This window comes from Rissa tridactyla, chromosome 10 (assembly GCF_028500815.1).
Source record: "Rissa tridactyla isolate bRisTri1 chromosome 10, bRisTri1.patW.cur.20221130, whole genome shotgun sequence".
Taxonomy (NCBI): domain Eukaryota; kingdom Metazoa; phylum Chordata; class Aves; order Charadriiformes; family Laridae; genus Rissa; species Rissa tridactyla.
This window is the reverse complement of record NC_071475.1, coordinates 4536967-4556793: the sequence shown is the minus strand read 5'-3', so window position 1 is coordinate 4556793 and position 19827 is coordinate 4536967. Positions and strand designations below refer to the sequence as shown.

General features: G+C 47.1%; 1 protein-coding gene across 6 annotated transcripts in view; it reads right to left on the bottom strand.

Moving 5' to 3' along the window:
• CHST13 (carbohydrate sulfotransferase 13) overlaps positions 1–19827 on the bottom strand; it is a 69245-nt gene that overhangs the window by 45513 nt on the left and 3905 nt on the right. The window contains exons 4-6 of one of the 6 annotated variants that reach the window (XR_008468688.1): positions 19691–19819; positions 18940–19536; positions 14918–17205 (exon numbers count right to left, since the gene is read on the bottom strand). The exons of 1 other annotated variant lie outside the window; for it this stretch is intronic. The gene's annotated coding sequence lies outside the window, so the exon portion shown is untranslated. Of the gene's footprint in view, positions 1–681; positions 968–2266; positions 2378–14917; positions 17206–18939; positions 19537–19690; positions 19820–19827 lie in introns of those variants that run through there. 4 more of the 6 variants (XM_054216156.1, XM_054216157.1, XM_054216160.1 and 1 more) reach the window with 4 other exon arrangements.

Genomic DNA, 19827 nt, shown 5'->3' with positions numbered 1-19827 from the left:
GCCCTGCCTGACACCAGAAAGCACATCCAAGACGTGACAAGTTTCAAGTCCAACGCATGTGGGTGGTAGAATTTCTTTTACAAAAAGGAGAAAAAACCTCCACCGTAACCCACTAAGCAGTAAGGACAACATTCAATAACGCTTCTCCTTAATCTTGCTCACAGAACAGCTGAAATGTTTTTGCTGAAATTTAAAGCAAATTAATCAGCATGAAGCAGACACTCTCTGGTTGGGAAGTTTCAACCCAAATAGTTGCAATTCGGCAAAACTATAAGCAGCTGAAATGAATTATCGTAGCTGGAAGTGCTAGTCTATTTTAACAATAGGTGGTGTACCTGCATCACTTACCATGTGCACAAAATCCAGTATTGCGACGCCAAAGACAGAAATGAAGGCTGATACTGTGAAGCACTAACACCTAAAGCATTGTAAGGAAGTCAGGGAAAGCAGGTTTTTTCCTTGGAGCGGAGAGGTGGTAATTTCACCCTCTCTTGCAGAGACGTTGCCGAATTTAAATTTTCACAGGTTAAAAAAAAAAAAAAAAAAGCCCTCCAGGTGGCTTCTAATCCATGCAGTTAACTGAGCCTATGTATTCTGGGACCCCCTCAGATAGACGGCATCTCATTTTCCAACCCTTTTTGAAAAGCCTAATAGAGATGAAATGAGCAGCATTTTTATTACCCGTTCCAACACGGAGGCCGGGAGTGGAAACATCAGGGGACACCGCTGGGTCGGTAGGCAGGTGCTGTGGCTTCTCTGCATTAGAAGCTGGAGGACGAAGGCGTGGGTATAGTTTGCATGAAGATGTGGGCAGAGCTGTGCAGGGGACCGAGGTTAGAGGAGGAGATGATGGAAAGCAGCGGTGCGCAGGAGGAGCACGCAGCGGGTGCGCCAGCCTACAAGCTGGATTGACAGTTGCGTAAAAAGAGATTAGTGTAATGACAGCATCCCGGGTTTTGAATTTTAATTCTTCAGCCAGATTCTAGGGGAATATTACAGCTATTACCTAAGCAAGGCGGAGGTGAGTTGTCAAAGTAACTTCAGACACGAAGAACCCTGAAGACTCGCTGGGATGGACGTTTGCAGGGCGATACCCTTCGGGATCAGACTTGTATTCAAGCACAGCAAAAAGAGGTGCAAAAGAGAGTCCTCCCAGGCATCCACAGCCAGCACAGGCAGGAGGAGAGCCCACTGGCCCAGGGGTGTCAGCAGCTTCCCCCCCCACGCTTCTGCTTTGGAAAGGGGGTACTCAGTGCTTCATGGCAAGCTCCAAAAGGGTTTTAGCGATGCCACTATACAAATACTTGATTCAGAAGAGGGCTTGTTGCCAGACAAGTTAATGCCATAGGGAATACGACACACTTATGGCTCTTTATGGCAAAAAGTATGCAGCCAAGCATACAATGAATCTTGAAAGCTTTGTAGGAGCCCCATAAATGCTCCTGTGTGCTGATGAGGTGAGAACGTGGAGCTCTGTGCCCTAACAGTGGCCACAGGTTCCTTTCCATTTAACTCACTCTTTAACAAATTACACATTCACTACCATTTTAAACCCTCTGTTGCACGTTTGGCTCTTGTAACATGGACTTCTAATCCACTCTGTCCTCTTCCAAACATGAAATCCATAACTCCACAACAACAGGAGACAGACAAAGTAGAAAGCAAACAGAGACATTACTAGAAAGGCACGAGACCAACTTTTCTCCGGGAGGCATGTTCGCACTAATCCTTGGATCAAGGTGAAGCGACTTGCCCGTGATGGGAGAATGAGTCAGTGGCAGAGCAAAACAGAGGATTGAGGTAACTTGATTCCCAGCAGTTTACTCCAAAAAGTTATTCTGTGCTCCCTCCTAATCCCCACGTAGAGAACCTTCTCTGTGGGATTATTATTACCAGGTTTATTATCAAACCAGTCTCCCGCCCCCACCTCCCTGGAAGGTCAGTGGTGCAGCAGGGCCGTGTGCTCAGTGCTGGAGGTCAGTCTCCGAGGATGGGCAGATACCACCTTTTGGAGGGTGTCGGTAGGCGATCCCTGCCTGTCCTGCACCCTGTCAGGGCAGCAGCGGTCACACGCTGCAGGAAGACAAATGCTTTCAAACACGTGCTCCAAAAAGCGCCCCATGTCGTGACAGAGGATCCCTCCCAAATGAAACCCACGGGGAGCTTGCACGCTGCCATCAAAAGCAGCCTGCTCTTGGCTTGTACTGAGCACCCATCCCGTGTGAGTGTCATAGACCTGGGGGGCGGTTTCTGGCTGTTTACTGACCTGCGGAATTGCCTGGAAAGGGTGAGGCGTCCTCCTGCAGCGCAGAGTGTGGATGGGAAGGGATGCGGGACTGCCGGGAGCAGCCAGGCAAGCTGCAGTCGCTGCCTCCAGGACGCTTTCAGAAGACAACAGGCTTCGCTCTGAAGGAAAAGGAGGGAAAGAGAGTCGCAGAGAAGTCAGGCATCTGGCTGAACCCACGCAGGTACCCACACAGGCATGCGAGCGTAACAATGATCTCCGTGTCTCTGAGGTGAACGGAAAACATTCACCCTTCTACTAAATTCTCTTTATTTGCAGGTTTATTTTATTTATTGAGGGTCTCTCGCAGTTCAGGAGCGCACAGAAGAGTTAATTTAATTTACTGTGAAGTGCCACAGTGTGGTATGGAGTGTTTCATAGGCAGGCAGTATTAAAAGGTTTCACTGAATTGAAAAGCTGAGTTACTTTTGATTACTTTCAAAGGGGACAGAAAACAGAAGAATGGGAGGAAAATAATTTTCCGTAGGTGGAAGGAGATGGAAGTTAATGATCTCTCACAGTTAACTTACTGCCTCTTATGCTTTCTGGTTGTTAATGTTAAACCAGTGAGACTCCTGCCAACTTATCTCCTGCAAGATACCTTTAACTACTAATACAATATTTTTTTTTTGTTCTGTTCAAGTTCTTTTACTTACGCATTTCAGAGTGTAAGGTCACTTTAAGTTCACTTCCAGGGTAAAGGGTAAACTTGTCACTTTGCTTCAACTTGCCCCAGGAAATATTATATTATGAGCGGAGCAAAACGTGAGCATGGGTACGTCGCCTGGGTTTTCATCATTTTTGCAAGTTCTCCCTTGTGCACACGTGCAATTCAATCCAAACAAGCTCTCCCAGTGGGTTTGTTCTCTATCGCAGCACACAGGCCAGCCTGCTTGGATGTGCATTGGGACACTCGAAATGAAGCGTTGCTGAGACGCTGGCTGAATCTCGGGAAAATGAGGCATTCTCCCTGGGGAGCACACCTTCACCACGAGAGCGGGAGCATTTTGCAGAGATGCACCCAGCTTTATCCCCGCGCTGGGAACGCTCTAACCCCAAAAAGCCGCACTTTCCCGAGGATGCCCACTGCAGCGGGAGACCAGGTCCGGTGCGGATCAAGCCCAGGCTATCATATCAGGGTACTCACGTCCAAACCTGCTCAGGACATTGCTGACTGACAGAGGGAATGATGCCATTTCTAATACAAAGACAACCTCTATCTGCGGAGAGGTTATGCTGCTCTTTAAAGAGCAGCCAAGAGCAGGGTGTGCTCTCCGATCCCCCCGGCCGCCCACGGACAGCGGGAGCCTCTCCCGCCGAGCGCCTGTGTGCATCCGGAGGGACCGAGCCCCCGGCAGCTGTACCGATGCCGCGCTCAGCTGCCAAGTCTGCTCAGACCCACAGAGGCGCCCCGTGCTCCCGAAAGCGTCCCCTGCGCCTGCCCGTAGTTTTGTCTAAATTCACCCTTGAACCTTGCGACTTCCCCCCCTCGCCGCCCCTCCAAAACGCAGCGCGGATAAACGCCCTCTTCATTTCATTTAAGGGAAGGAATACGTGTAAAAGCCCTAATACAGAAGAGCACACTGCCCTCTTTGTGCATGGGGAGCATCAACTGGAAAGAAGCCAAGCACTTACTTAGTCCTGGAAGGAAAAAACAGCAAACTGGTTACCCTGAAGAATTACCAAGGCTGAACGAGATTAAAAAAACCCAACCCAACATCCAAAGAGGCATAAGACAGTTACAGCAAAGCAGCCACGCTTGGGAGCAGGAGGGTTTATCCCCCAGCAGGTGCCACTCTGCCGGCAGCCTCTCCCAGCCGCCCGCTCGTCAGCGCCGTGGCTATAACGAGTTCCCCTAAATGTCCTGTGTAACGCAGGCTGGCCGGTTAATCGCACCAAGCCGAGAGGAACTGCATCAGAAGATGTATGGCTGAAATCAGTCAGAAGTAAATTGTCAGTGGGGGGGACGTTTCTCTGGAGGTCATTAATTTGTTGATTACAAAGCCTGCTGACTGCCAGCCACATCGGGCGGGCTGGCCTGGCTCTTGCAAAGCACTTTCTGTTGGCTTTTGACCCGACTGAACATTTACACAATCTAAATATTTCTAGTATTTATTTCACAATGCTCTTTTGACTCGTAGGAAGCGTGTGCCATCCTTGTTTTGGTTGTCTCCTCCCCGCTGACGTTGCAGAGAAGGCGATGGCTCCCTGGTGGAGACCAATTTGGCGTGCGCATCATAGGATCATAGATCCTCCGTCTCAGCTCCAGCAATCCTTACAAGCAGGCCCTGGTTTTCTCAAGTATATCCGTTACTCAAGCTGACCTTACACTTTCTGCTGGCATGTTGGGTTTTGGCTGTTTTCCCCCCTCTCTGGGCTTGTTACAAGGAGCTCAGTGACAGAGCAGGCTATCGCACAGCCTTCGGGCTGCGATTGACCATGTAAGATCACAAGACCTTTTTGTTATAACCCCTATAAAGCGGGGGAAAGGCATGGCTTTGAAGTAAAGAAGGTTGTTGACTTTTTTTTTTTTTTTTCTTGAGAACATCAAATCTTCTGGATCGGACGGGCCTTGCCCAGGGCATTGTTCCTAGAAAAAGGATTGTTTTAGCTGTAACCTCAAACTGCACCCTGAGCAGGAACGGGCCGTGGGGGCAGAGGCATATAAATTCCTCCGGCTGAGTCTTTTGCTGGCCAGATGCAAGCCGGCTCCAGGCCAGAAGCCGTCGGGTGTGAGCGTGGCTGCGGGTCGGAGCACAGACGCAGGGGCGGGAGTCGACTCCCCCCTCGCCATCCCAGGCTCTCTCGGCATGGGAGGGTGCCAACATCTGGACGGGGCACATCTGCTCAGCCCAACCCGCGTGCTCACGCAGACCAACCCCTCTCTAGCCCGCTCTGAGACTGGCACAAGGGTGATGCCTGCCTCCGGACTCAACATTATGCATTTTCATACCTTTTTTTTCGTTTTCCTTCAATTGAAATGAGCAATCTGTTCTAGTTGAAGATGTCCCTGCTGACTGCAGGGGGGGTTGGAGTAGATGACCTTTAAAGGTCCCTTCCAACCCAACACAAGATTCCATGAAATGCACATCTCTTGCAATTTTACTCAGAAACATTTGGCTACCAAGCGCCTTGTGGTTTCTAGTGAATTATTTGCAACACCATCCATTCAGGGGAAATGCCGAAAAATAAACCAGCAGAAATTGCAGGGTCACGTGCAGCGTCCGCCACGTGATGCCAGCGGCGGAGGCGGCGGCTCACTCCTTTGTCGCCGTGCCTCCATGCCAGGGATCTAACAAGGCAGCTGAGAAACTCCAAATGCTGCGTGAAGCAGGGTTTCATTAAAATAAAATATACCGAGCGCATTGCGTGTATTGATTTGTAATTCTCGCCAGCGGTTGTTTTCATAAAGTAATTGCAGATGCTCGCTCTTGTTGCTTGCAAAGAGAGCGTCAAATCTGAGTCTCCCTTGCTGAACAGCCCCTGCATCAAAGACCTCGTGAGAGGTTTGGACACTTTAGAAGGATCAGCAATTAGCCGTGGTGCTGGCTTTGCATTTACTTTCCTTGCATATTCATGCCAGCAATATTTTAGCATGCCTCTAACAGGAGGAAGCAAAGACTGACAGTGGGGGAGACAGCTGAAGTGAAGCAGATGTCTTTTAAATTCAGAACACATACAGCACAGAAACACTGAGTGATCGAACACAAACTAGAAACGAAACCAGGAAAAAAAAAAAAGAAAAAAGGATTTTATACTTAAAACGGAGCGCTGCAGAAAGAATAAAGAGACTAAGTGGTGCAAAACAAACTTATTTTAAAAAAACCTCTTCACTCTGAACACCCTAGTGCATTGCCAAGTAGCACAGGTAGAGGAATTTCAATAAATTTAGTTTTAAGTCAACCGTGTCCCTTTAATTATTACTTTTTTGGCACAGCACGTAGGACACCTCCAGGCCAAAACACAAGCGATGTTGAAAGTACAACTGTTCCTTCCCTTTGGGAATGAAAGTTTTCTGACTGTTATATAAACATATTTGGATATATTTTTTAGAGAGTCATCCCTTTAGCAATTATACTATTAACAGTGAGTCAGAGAACATTTTGCTGACGTTTTTAAACATCTAACTTGAGGTCGGAACCTACTAAACTTCACCAACAAGCAGACCTGATGTGAAACAGCCTTGTTCTCTCCGGTGGGATCGCTCTAACGAGCGAGGGTTTGCAGCATGTGATCTTAGATCGTGAACTATATAGAGCCGCTTCGTTTTAATTGCAAGGCACTGGGCACATCCAGGCAAGAGCCAAACAGAAGGATGAAAGAGCAACTCTAGAGAAACAGCAGATAATTATAAAACGAAAAAGAACCAAGGGTGGAGGGTTTCTCTTTTTCCTGGGTAATCTGGGAAACTTATTCAACCAGTGGTCATCAGAAAAGTGCCGTGACACGCAGGCAGTAAAAAAAAAAAAAAAAAAGCTCAAACCCAGGCTTTCACAATAATCACAGACCTGAAGACAGACGTGCAGCTTCTCCTGGAACAGCTCTCTTCTAAAAGCAGACCTGAAACGTAACCCACGCGCCGGAGGCTATCTTTGGTACAGGAGCCCTTCTGGATAAACCGAACGCGACGAGTTTCTTGGCAGTGGAGCGGAGTTACTCGTAACTCTGATTTGGCTTTTGCACAAGGCAGATGAGGCCGCGGAAGGAGGCAGGCAGGCAGGCTGGTGAAACTCAGCTGCTTCCTCTTGCTGCAACGCAGCATTTTATGAAATTTTGATCCATATGGATTACAACTGCCTCCTCTCCCACGCTTTAATTTCACTTGGGTTTCGGAGAAAGCTAAAAAAAAATGGAAATAAACCTCAGATTAAAACACAGCTTCTGTTTTGTGCGTGTGCCCATTGGCTGAAATCACAGAAAATGGTCGGGTTTACCCGGGTTCGATAGCATCCCAAAATATCGGCTTGATTTTTTTCTCCAAATGCTTGTGAATTCCCTGGCCGCTTGCACGGCCGTGGCCTTGGCTGCTGGCTGCGTGGCAGAACCACACAGGTTTTACACTGTTTTCCTTTGTGCCTGGGTACGTTTCTACTAAAGCTGTTTCCCTGCCAAAACCACAAAGGATGAGGCAAAGAGGAAAAAAGCTCCCAAGGCTGTCAGTGAAACCGTTCTTGAGTAAGGTGACATAAGCCTCGCCTACAGGAGATTAAGCTTAATCTCTGAAAAGGACAGCAGAAAGGCTGGTAGACTTCAAAATGAGCTACAACAGCTGTGTTTGGGTTGGCCGACAACCGCGCTCCGCTTTGGCTGCGGCTGGCTCGCCTCATGTGAACAAGGCAGATGGTTAAAATACAGCGTTCGGCGATCCCATGCTTGGAGCACTTGACAGAGCAGCCTTCTCCTTTGTGTTTCGCTGCGTTGGCTGGGTGTAATAACAAAGCAAAGCGGGGCAGTAATGCGATGTGCCCGTGACAACAGAGTCAACGGTAATTGTGCAGTGCTGTCCCCAGTTCAAAGCTAAAGACACCCATTTACTGGCTTAAAGCGCGTCTTTTTGTTTCAAAAATACCTTTTGGGTAGGGAAATGCATGCCCTCCTGTCTGTCTCGCTTAACTGCTGGGCTTAATTGGCCTTATTTTAGAGCATAATAGATAAATCAGCAATACACGGCAGAAGTCAGAATAAATCAAGCTAAAAAGCCTTTCCTAACTTACTAGTCACCACAGAAGCAGAGAAACTGCCAATTTTCCACAGTAATAAGCTATGCTACCAACCTGAAGAGTAGCTTAAAATAATTAACAGTACCAAAAAAGAAAGGGTGTGTTTACGAGTGTGTCTGCGGAGCCGCTCCACCCAGTACAAAGGGAAAAAATTAACTGGGTGGACCTGCATTCCCGTGGCAGCTCCGAACGACTGCGCTCTCTATTTCTGTGCCTGGAGATATGAATTTCTTGCACATGATCACAGCTGATGAGGAAAAAGAAGAGCCCGAAAAGCAAAGCAAGCCAAACCAAAGCACTCAAGAAAAATAATGGAAATAATTTGTACGACAAGATAAAGGGCAACTCACTGTGTGTTTTCGGGAGTGCTGGTTTTCATCTTTGCGGTAATTATATCGCTTATTAGGCGCTGTTTCCTGAATGATATTTAGAGCTACTGTGGGAGGATGTCATAACATCCATGTTTATTAGATAACTTTGGGGACCTTGCTGTGGGAGACTCTAAGAGGAAAGAAGGAGAGAGAGAAATGGTCTAAGAAGGACCAAGTGCTTTGTTTGAATACAAAGGACACAACACACTTAACGGAGACAGGGGAAATAAGCAGGCAGTGCCCTTTTCCCCTGCAGACGTAGGATGTCTGGTATTCAGATCTAACCTGGTATCTAGGACATAAAATCATCCTGACAAGAATCAGGAAAAAAGGGATGCAAGCTCCCCAGTTCCTGCTGGGAAGGAAGGAGTTCAAAGGAGAGATGCAGGTGCTGAAAGGCTGGGAGATCTGGAACCGGAGAAGACTGGGAGGAACGCTGGGGGGACCGAAAGGCTTGTGCCACACACGAGAAAAGCACACGGTGCTGTTAAGCTGTACTTCTTACGGAGGAATTGCTCAAAATGAGTTTTCTTCCTGTTGAAGGGTTTCAGGATGGTTCCGCTCTGGGGCCCGGACATTTGAGGCTGATCAATAACCCTGCTGTTGACAGCAGCTCGGGAACCACAGAGCTCTGTGCCACCAGTTTGGTGCAGGGACCTGAGGTTAAGGTCAGATAAAAAAATGGGCTGGGCTCTGGCGCAGGTTCAGACAATGATTTGTACCTTATTAGAGCTTTGTTTGTCCAGGTCTGGTCACCATCGCTTCTTTGTTGATAAGTTTGTTTCCTCGGGAGAGTCTGAGGAGGACAGTCAGCACCATTCCACCATTCACTCCACCTTCGTGACCAAGGTACTGAATTAATACTTAAAAAAAAAGAAAAGAAAAGAAAATTGAACTGTAGTTTTTGTTTGGAAAAATAAAAAAACCCCAACATTATATCAGTTGTACAAAGAGAAACATTCAAAGTATTCAATTTTGATTTCTGGAGTCAAATCAACTTGATTTCCTCTCCCTGTGTAGGATGTTCCTTTGGTATTTGATATCTTTTCTCTATTTTGAAATGCCAGTTTTGTTATTCTTGTTAGTGAAAAAGATGTTAAGAATCCTCCCAGAGTGTGCTCATGAATAAATGTTAAATTCATTCATTTCCTAAAATCCGTCGTCTTGGCTGCACAATGTTACTTGAGGCAACACTACTGCTAGTTTGTTGTGGGGCCCGCTCCAGGTCTCCGTTCAACCTGCATCTCTGCGCAGAGCTAAAGGCATCACCGCTGTCGGCTTTGCCAGCGGATCTCAAACAGGCAACGCCAGCCACGGATCACTTGGCAGAAGCAGGATCTCCTTGGCGGGCCTCGAGGAGGAGGAGTAGGAATTAAATCCAAACGCTCAACAGTGCATAAAGAACGGAGGTGCCAATTTGAGAGTGGGCTCATCTGATCCCAAGAGCTTGGGTGTTTCCATCTCTTGCTCCACTGTGCTCTGCGTTTCTTGCCAATGTTGCGTGCACAAGCCTACTGCTGTCTCATTCAAGCAGAGCAAACTTGGCGAGAAGAGTACAGGCTTCACGTGTTCTTGTCCCTTGGAAGTTGGCTCCGTAGGTCAGCAAGCGGGAATGGGGGGCACCACACATCAGAGCACTTGGGATGCTCGCGAGGATAAACGCTGCACACAACTATGTCTTTAATGTGCAATTGTTCTTCATAGCCGTGCCTGGTTTATGGAGCTGGGAAGCTTTTTCCTTATTTAAAAAGTAAGCTTTATGGATCAGCAACAAAATGGTAAGGTGTGTAATGCTTTTATTTACAGCAATGATGGAGCAGAGAAAGGAAAACTTGGTTTTTAGCTCTTCAGAGTTTGGAGTGACTGCAGTTAGAAATATCACCTTCTGACTTGTAGAAAGAGCACATTTGATCTGGGAATCGCTCAGGTGAGAAAAATCAATATGGACTGCTATAATTTGTTATTTACACAGAGTCGTTCTACTCTTGACTGCTAAAGCCTTTACACCTTTTAGTAATAGACATTTTTCAAATAGATTGCACCGAAGACTCTAAATTCCACCCGGTTCCTCTCCTCCTCTTGGTTGCTGGTTAAAGTTTTAGGTTCAAGTAGGCAGTAAAGCAGCCAAGCGACAGAGGCAGAACTCCGCCAGGAAGATGTCAAACGGTGGCACGGGTGACATGAACTCCTAGTTGGGAAAAGGTTTATGCTCCACATGAGAGGTCTGTGAATAGCTGTCAAGCTCTTCTGTCGAGGTGGGCTTTTTCATGGCAGCACCATGTCCTGTCCCAAAGAGCCACGCTGGGCAGAGCAAGAGAAAATTGCATCAAGCTCTGCTCCTCAGCAGCATTTTAAAGCTGAAGACAACCGGGCAACCAACCAGCTTTGCTCATCTGGAGAGAAGAAACTGCTCTTTGCTTTTTGAATGCCGGGTTTGTTCTGCACTGCTGCTGAGCTCGTGGATTTTTGTTTGTTTTTTTGTTGCCTTTTTGGTTGTTTTGTTTTTGTTTTTGTTTTTTAAACTTTGTCATCTGGGGAAATCCCTGTCTAGAGTAAAACAAATTCATTTTATAAGATGAATGCAAATGAAAGCAGTCATCTAAGCTGTCTGTCTTAATGCGGAATTTGATTATTTCCTTTTCTTCCACCTCCATCTGCCGTCTGCTTACAGCCACTCAGGTTTACTATTTTCAATGTCGCTGATTAACATTTTCTGCTGGAGTAATGCCTTCTGTCTTATCGCCACATTGTCTTCCCCACCTGATCTGTAGAACAAGGGTGGCATCCCAGCAGTGCAGCTGTGTGGTCTCTAGCCCTGTCGCTGCAGCACAGAGTTGTGCCTTTCTGAAACTGCAAGTGTCATTTGATCTGAGATCTTTCAGTTTCGAGACGGAGAACTACACATGCAGATCTGAAGTCTCTTGGAGCAATACTTCCGTAATAAAAATGAGACTGGTGGTGACAGTTTCCATTATGGTAAAGCAGATGAGTTCTTATAACTCCTTTCGTCAAAATTAAACTCTTCTGCTTGGCCCAGAAAGATACTTCCTCTGTTGGAAATGTAGATCTGATATTTTGTTACTCAATTAAATTTCTCTGCCTTCTTAGACAGGCTGCGATCGTTACTCGGTTTCCTAAATGTGGCACTATGAGGGACGGAGGGACTTGTTCACTGCTCTTCTCCCTGAGGCCGAATTCGGGATCTGCAAAAATCAACCTCGAAGAGTGTCTCATGGTGCAGCTCCCTCGTATTTTCTGTGCCACCTCCCCTGCAAATACAGTTCCTTCATTAAAATAAGCCTATTAACCTCCATCAGTTCACTGTCACTTCCAGGACCTTGGGAGGTCAGTGTCCTCTTCGGTAACAGCATTCCGGTTTGTTTTCAGCTGGTTTCTCCCATGCTCCCAAGAGTGACCCCAACCAGCAGAACATGGGAACATACACATGCCCATTACTCAAAAAAGTCCACAATGTTTCATTTTAGGACAATCAGCCTTGACAGCATCCTTTTAAGAAGAGTGAGACCTTACCATGGTGGATGGGTAGAAGTCTCTGGACTCTGACTTAAAGATCTTTCTGATCCAGTTCCTTCACGACCTGCTCCAGAGTACATTTCCTTAGGGAGATCTCCCACAGCCAGGAGGTGATTCGATACGTAGCAACGTTACGGAGCACCATCTGACCTCACCATGCCCAACACTTAAGCGGCGTAGAACAATTAAGTGTGTCAGGGATGCCAAAGCTTGAAGTAGTGCAGAGTTACAGGGGAGACATCTGAGACTGGAGGTACAGCAGGGACAAGGGATTAGTTACAAAATCAAGATGGAAAGGAGTGATTTGGAAACTTTACCCCTTCCCGTAACTACTGATTCAGTGAAGCGTATTTTTTTTTTTTCTGCACTGCAGTCATAGCCAGCAGCAGATACAGAATAAGGATTGAAATATTTTGAAGTGCTGTCACAGTGCGAATGATTTTCTTTAGAGCATAAAATCAGACTGCAAAGTTATTTTCTGTCTGCAGCGACACAAGAAGAATATGAATGTGATCATATCTGGCCCTGGGCATACAGGAGAGCAGAACTGGCCTTAACCAGATTCTCTCTTTTTTTGTATTCAGGGTCCTTCTAAGAAACATAAAATCCAAAAGAAATTTTGAATCTGGCTAGATGTCTCATAAGAGGAACAGGATTTCTGCATAGCTGAAACAGCATGACTTTGATTATTTGAAAACGCATGATTTAATCATTTCATTATGCATACCTTTTCTCAGCAGGCGCCACAGCCTAAAACAGAGAGAGACAAGCATTAGATAAAACAACATGCTTTCCAGCTAAAGAGATTGGAATCAAAGGGTTCAATCTTGCAAGGCACTGATATCCTCGGCGCCTTTAGACTCGGCCGCAAACAGCAGGTGTGCGGCACGCTGCCGAATCCAGTTCTTAGCAGAGCCCTCCGCTCAGAAGTGACGTCCTGCGGGATGACTTTGCCTTCTCCCTTCCACAGTGCACATCTGCCCGCGTCCCGCCTCCCTCCCCCTCTTCTTCCTCACACCCATGAGGGTCCTGACATCCACTGCCAGTTCAGGTTGCTTTGGCTGCCCCCACCTCCCTGCCACGCACCCACCCAACCTCTGTCCAGGCTGTGAAATCGTCACAGAAGAGACCTGCATCTCAGGTCTGTCTATGAAGCGCCTAAGCAGCTTTTTGCACCGCGAAGTCAATAAATACCCTCAGCCGCGGTGTCCTTGCTGTGAGTCACAGAGAGCTACTCAGTGACAAGGCACAACGCGGGACGTTGGTTAGCAGCAGGCAGTCCATCGTGTGTGTTTCGCATGCAGATACACTATTTTTCCTGCGCAGAATACCTGGTGTGTCCCTCTCTGCAATGCCAGATCCTTTTTCCTCCGCTAGAGAGCGGAAACAACCAGGGCCGATGCTCTGCCCTATCCCACGAACGGAGTCTGCGCTGCACTTCTCCCTCGGTACAGCGAACAGCAGTTCGGCTTTGCTGCCTTTGCAGCAAGATGTGTGCTGCACAGCAGCCCAACGCAGACACGCTTCTAACGCTGTACTATTTAGGAGAAGGGGAACAGTGTCTGGAAGAGCCCGCTCTGACTGCAGCACAGCGCCTGTGTTTGCAGCCCAGCTCTCCCGCTCTCCGCATGTTTTGGCAGACAGTTAAACCAAATGGCCTCCATTTCTAATGAAAAGAAAGGAACACGCACCGCTGGGGAGAAGCCCACAGACACGAGCTCGTTGACTAGGCTAGTTTTGCAGTGCTGGGAATGCAGGGCATTGCTGTTAGCTGTTGGGGTGGACCGACAGCCACGCGCCAGCCGTGCCCGTGGTCCAAGCTGGATGGGAGGCAGGTCCTCTGCATTAGCGAGGCACGGAACGCCAAGCTGAGGGCTCACCCCTTAGCCTGGGCTCAGCACTGAGCTCAGGAGGCTCTTAGGCTCTCGGCTGGAGCCAGCACTGGCCCAGCAGGCACCAGGGCCAGCAGAGGCTGTGTCAGTGACCGGTCCGTGCCTCTTTACCCATGCAGCTGGGCCTTCCACGACAGGACCAGCACAAGGTTGATTGGCAAAAGGCTGCTAGATAATTTCCCTCTCCTGCCACAGCAGAAGGTGGGTGAGGAGCAGCTGCCAAGGCCAGCTTTGTCCATTCACCCCGAATCCCAGCTTCATGCCAGGCTAGCACCCATCACTCCTAAGCTATTCTCTGCTCCCCGGGGAATCGGGTGTTTGAAGAGCTTGGTACAAGCCTTGTAAGATCGAGACTGGCCAGACCGGCCTGAAATCTTCTGTGCAGAGTACACCTGGGGTATTCCCACCAACCAGCCCCTCCTAATGCGCTTCAATCAACCCGCAGAAACTCCCGTAAGAAAGAGCAGGGACTGCAAACTCACATCTTCGCCACGGCTCTCTGCAGGTAAGAGAACCGGAGCAAGGGGAATAACGATGCAGCCCTCTCTCCACTAGAAAGGAGGCTGAGAACACCGACCAGTTTCCTGCAGACCTAAACTGGATGCACTCAGCGACCTGAGGAGGCAAAGCTCAGTCCCAGATCCTAAAAAGTGGTCGCACGGCCAATTAAATGTTGTTCAAAGGGCAGCAGAGCATCAGAGAGCACTTTGATCTCAGAGATGCCGGACAGATGTGTAATATCTACTCAGGTGTTTGCGCAGGTATCAGTAACAGTCCGTGCACATCAGACAGACAGGTTTCTTCCTGGGTTTGCTGACAGAAGCAGCGGTTGCTCACAAATCACAGAGAACAGAAATAATCCCTACCTTTTTAAACATCAAAAACTGTGAAGCTTCACAGCTGCACGGTTCTGAAATTGAATTGAATGACTCGACTTGCCAAAACCAGAGATCAGAGTTCTAGGTCTTTCATGCCACAGCTGAAAGCATCAATAGCACTCAAAGAAGAGCACAGAGCTGCCTTTCAAATACCGGTTGCGGCTTTAGAAGCATTATCGGGTCTTACCCTTCAAACACAGTAGCCTCAATTCAAAATGGATGTGGGAGCAAAGAAAACTGATTTTTCAACATGAGCATTTTATTATTTAAAGGACTGATTTTTCCCTCAGAAATTATACCTAAAGCTAGTTAAGGAGTCTGGATTTCAATTACTTTTTGTATTTAAAATAAAAAGCACTTTTAATCTTCAGGTAGAAGGGCAGCAGCGTGAGTATTTTCTCTGCAAGCAATGCAACAACAATTCAAAAGCAATATCTGTGTAAGCACAGACTTGATCACACAGGGATCCGGGGAAAAAGGCTTTTGGGATGGAGCATTCAGTTCCCAGGAGCTGCTTTCCCCACTGAGCCAAAGGAATCCCAGGTCTGTTGACTTCCCCTGATGCTGTAGGACCTCATCATTCAACCAGAATGTCTCTCTGCTCAGATGAAAATCTCTTTGCTTCATATATTATCCCGGTACCTGAAATACCTGAGCAGCTCAATGTAAATTGTGCTTTTACCCTCCAAATGCCCCTTTGAGTTCTGGCACTGTTACCACCTGCCTTCAGCAGGGAAAACCAAGGTATAGGGAACTTAAATAACTTGTCCAAACCAGCTCTTTTTACTCATCGGTCATTGCATTCTTCACTTCGGTTATTATAGAGAAGCAAAATGTTATTAACGACTGAATAACTGATTCCAGCATTAAGATCAGAGGCATTTTTCTTGCAAACGCAAAGAAGGGGATCAGTCAGCTTTTTCCTCACCGCGGCGTCTCCTTTGCCAGGCCGAGCTGTGGAGCTCGGCAGCACTCGGGGAGGGACGTCCGGACCCTCATCGTCTGGGGAAACGACCCGTGGCGATTCTGACAGCACGGACTAGGTTTATACATGTGTGTGTACATATATATATAAAAATATAAAGCATACCTATATTTGTAATTTATTTATATATATAAGAACATCCACACGTATATAAACATATATTTAGGTAGATATATCGGTAGAAAGATGTAAGAATGTAAAATCCATAACAAAAAAAACCCCATAAAATTAACTATTTTCAGAGCATAACATTCTCATCCTGAAAACCCTGGAAACCTATTCCCAATGACAAATACGTTCTCTTCCTGCCTGTCTGTCACATACCTCAGCTGCAAAACCGCTTTGTGTCATGGCAGAGAGAAAAAGAAAAAGGAAAACAAACCCAAGCCAAGACAACGACGATTTTTAAATCTTCCTCTGCTAATGTTGCCAGCACTTTCTCAGCGAACACTGGTGTGTCTGTGTCCCACCTAACGCTCACCTAAAAAGCAGTGCTGATAATGCAAAAAACTCAGGGCCCGCTTAAAATGCTGCGCGGGGAATCCGCAGAAGGGCACGAGGTGGTTATGTTGGCGCCAAACCAGAAGCATCCCAAAGCCCTCAGCTGTGAGCTTCTTGAACCAAAGCCTGCGATCAATTTTGCTGACGTCTGGTCCTTGTATTATTCATAATGCCCGAGGTAAGAAGCTGCATCCGAGCTTCCCTGCGCCTTTGCAATTTTTGAAAAGCACGGTCCAAATTCTGCCTCTTAAGACCACATAGACAGTGAATGATTAAAAAAAGAACAACAACAACAAAAAAAAAAACCCAAACCCAAACCTGCTGCCTATTTTATATTCTCAGGCTTCTTTGAATCTGTAAAAATGCTAGGAATCAGCCAGACAACAGATGCATCAGGAAATTAGTTCGTCTCTTCCAAGAACACACATTAAAATGAAGGAAGAGATGAAGATCAGGGGACCTGCTGCCCTTCAGGGACTACTGCTGGAAGCTTTGCCTCCGGGTGATAAAGGGAGAGGTGGTTAATCCAGGGCAGATGGAGGTAGATAACATTTCTGTACTTGTACAATTCTGTACAACATTAGTCCAGACAGGAGTCTATTAACTGTGTCTGATGGAAGCAATTGTATTATTTATTAAACTGACAAGATCAATTGGCTGCTTTGTGCCCGTATAAAGAGAACTATTGTACTTTCATGTCCTTTTAAACACAGTGAATAAAGCGCTCCCCGGGGTGCTTTCATGGGCTGCCTTCGATTAAGAGTTCTGAGAACATTTGATATTGTCAGAGATCGGCTCGCCAGATCCCCAACTGGATTTGCAGCCCTCACAAAGAAAGAAGATGCTAGCAATTATAATTAAAAGTGAGCTGAGAAGGAAGGACCTTACCTGACTTAGAGGAGTGCTTTTACTTACTCTTCCCAAAGACTAGGCTCTCAAACCTGAGGGAGACTGACCTGCTTTTATAGCACCAGCAGCAGTGTCGGGATTAGCGTCATGGCACCGATAACCGAAAATGGGATGTTAATTCTCTTCTTCACCTGAAAAATGGAAGGGGGGGGGGAAAGAAGAAGCTGACAATTTCTAGGGCCTGAGTAATTTTTAATGGGGTCTAATTCTGACAGTCAAAAGCGTTGTGTAAATTATCAGCAGTTTTTAAGAGGAGTTCTGCAGTATATCTATGTACTCTTGGGTGTGGGGGGTGAGGGCAGAGGGGGAGGCTTTTCAGGATGCCTCTGATTGACAAAGCTCTGGGTATCGTAGTGATCTCGTTATTAACTTTCCTCCCCGTAGCCGAGAACAGCCCGGGTGCAGCATGTAACAGATGCTGGATGCAAGTATTTAGGAGCTGGTGCCATGGTGTAGTTAGTGAAAGGCCTTTGACTCTACATTTACTTCCTCTGAGGAAGAAGGAAGAAGTCCATTGTTATTCAGGACACGATGCTTACCATGTGTGTTAACACAGACCTTCATCTGCAGGGTATTTTGGGGAGTACATCCAGAGGATGCAATTTTATAAACTACAAAACAAGCAATTCCATTTCATTTGCAGTGGATAAATATGCTGACCTAGTGGCACAGTTGATAAATTAATAGCCGCACTGTCTCAGAGCAGATATTTCTGGGCAGTTATGGAATTTTCCAAACACCTGAATGCCCCTTTTACTATGAGCTCCTAAACAGAGATGTGCACTGACTGCACCAAAGCACCGGCTTAGGGAAGGAAAAAAGTCTTCGTGGGTACCAAAGCAGTGTTGTTCTAAGTTTTATTAGGTCATGATTATGTGTTTATCGATCAACCTAAAACTAAAACCTCCTCCAAGCTGCCAAGCACCACTGTGACTCCTGTATGCACTGAAGCTCGGACTGAGTCCTTCACAGCTTGCCCAGAGACTGGAGATGACTCTGCTCACAATTACAGAACAAACTCATGGTAACTCTCTTAGAGGACTCCTATGGTTTTGTTCTTAATTTACTTGATTTTTAATGAGTGCATTTCACCTTATATTAAAACCCGGCTTTTCTATTGGATTTTGCCCGGTCTTTGCTGTTAGCATAGAAAAAAATGTATATATCTCAAGCTGAAACCTGTGCAGCAGCTCATTACTGCCCCAAACAGTTTCAGAAACAGTGGGACATACAGCTGCATGACGTTCGTGTCAGCTCAGTTCTCTGCTCTTTTTATTTTTCCCCTATTTCTTACCTCTGCCGCTTGGGCGTGCGAGCCTTTGCCAGCGGTGCCGGGAGACCTCCCAGCCCGCTAGCTTCGGTCGCGAGCCCGATCTTAAAAACAAAACAAAACAAAAAACCCCTCTAATTTTCTAGTGTTTTACTTTCAAAACTTCAGTCTGCAGGCGGCTGGTGCTGCTTTCTGCCCGCGGAAAACCAACGACCCTCCGGGCCGGGGTTCAGCGCCGGCCGCTGCCGCCCCTCCGCGGACGCCAGCGAAGCCCGTGCGCCCCCGTCCGGCAGCTGCGCGGCACTGCAGGGAAACGCGCCGCTGCCCCGGCAGGACCGGCAGCCTTGGCTACCTCCTGCCGGCTGCTACCGCTTTCCAAAACACTCCTTTCTCTCGGCTGGCGAAGTAAAAAGCGGCTAAAGACATTTTAACAGCAGCGCCCACCGCGGAGATCCGTATCGCTTGGCGATGTTTGCTTGTTGTTTTTTTTTTTTGTTTTGTTTTGTGTTTTTTTTTCACTAAGTTTAACAAACCCGTGCCCCTTGTTTAATTTTACTTTTTTTTTTTTTATAAGCTGGTTTCCAAGGTACCGTACGTAACGTGACGCTGTGGTCAGTCAGTGTCACAAGTGTTAGTGGAGAGGAAGCTCAAAGTCTCCCGCTGTGGGGGGTCCTCTCAGGATCAGGCTCCATCGGGAAAGAGCTCTATCCCTGCAGCGCTGCTGTTGGACTGTTCATTACGGGCAAGAGGACAACAGGGAAGCTGTCGGCTAGCCAAAGGAGAGGGCAAGGAATTACCCATAGAAATCAAAGGAAGGAAGAGCGAGGTGAATACCTGGGGTGCGAGGAGGGAAGAGGACAAGGAACCAGTACACAGGCAAACGTTCAGCCTTTGCCATCACACAGCTCCAGTCGGTGCCCACGTTCCCAGGTCTACAGCCTTCCAGGTTTGAGGACAGTCAGTGTGGACAGACACTGTGGTGCAGTTAATTACAAAATTTTTCTCGTTCACCTTTGAAATATCTCTCAAGAGATGATTCATTAGTTTTCTCACAAATTGCACCGAGGAAATGAATCCCTAAGCCGACTATTTTGTGTGTAAATTTAACAGAACTAGCTGACCTTGCCTGCAGGAACAGCCAAATGCGCTCACAAGACAGTCTTGATGCCTTTAAGCGGCCTGTGATCCTAGCCTGCGTGCACAGAAAAATAAACATATTTCAAGGAAACAGTTGTGTGAGAGGACAGCATAATTTATCCTGCTACGGGCCATTAGAGTCTCAGCACAGCGACAAATGTGCCATTCCCTGTAAGTTATACCAAGTAGATAACAATTGTAGAAAATACCTATCCAAGGATGGAATAGTCCAGCTGGATCACAGGAACCTTCTGGTTATCCTGAGCATTTCTCAGGAGTCCCCTCTTTTCCGTACTCTGTCGGTATGGACAATTTCGGGAAATCTGTAGGACTTGCTTCTGAGATA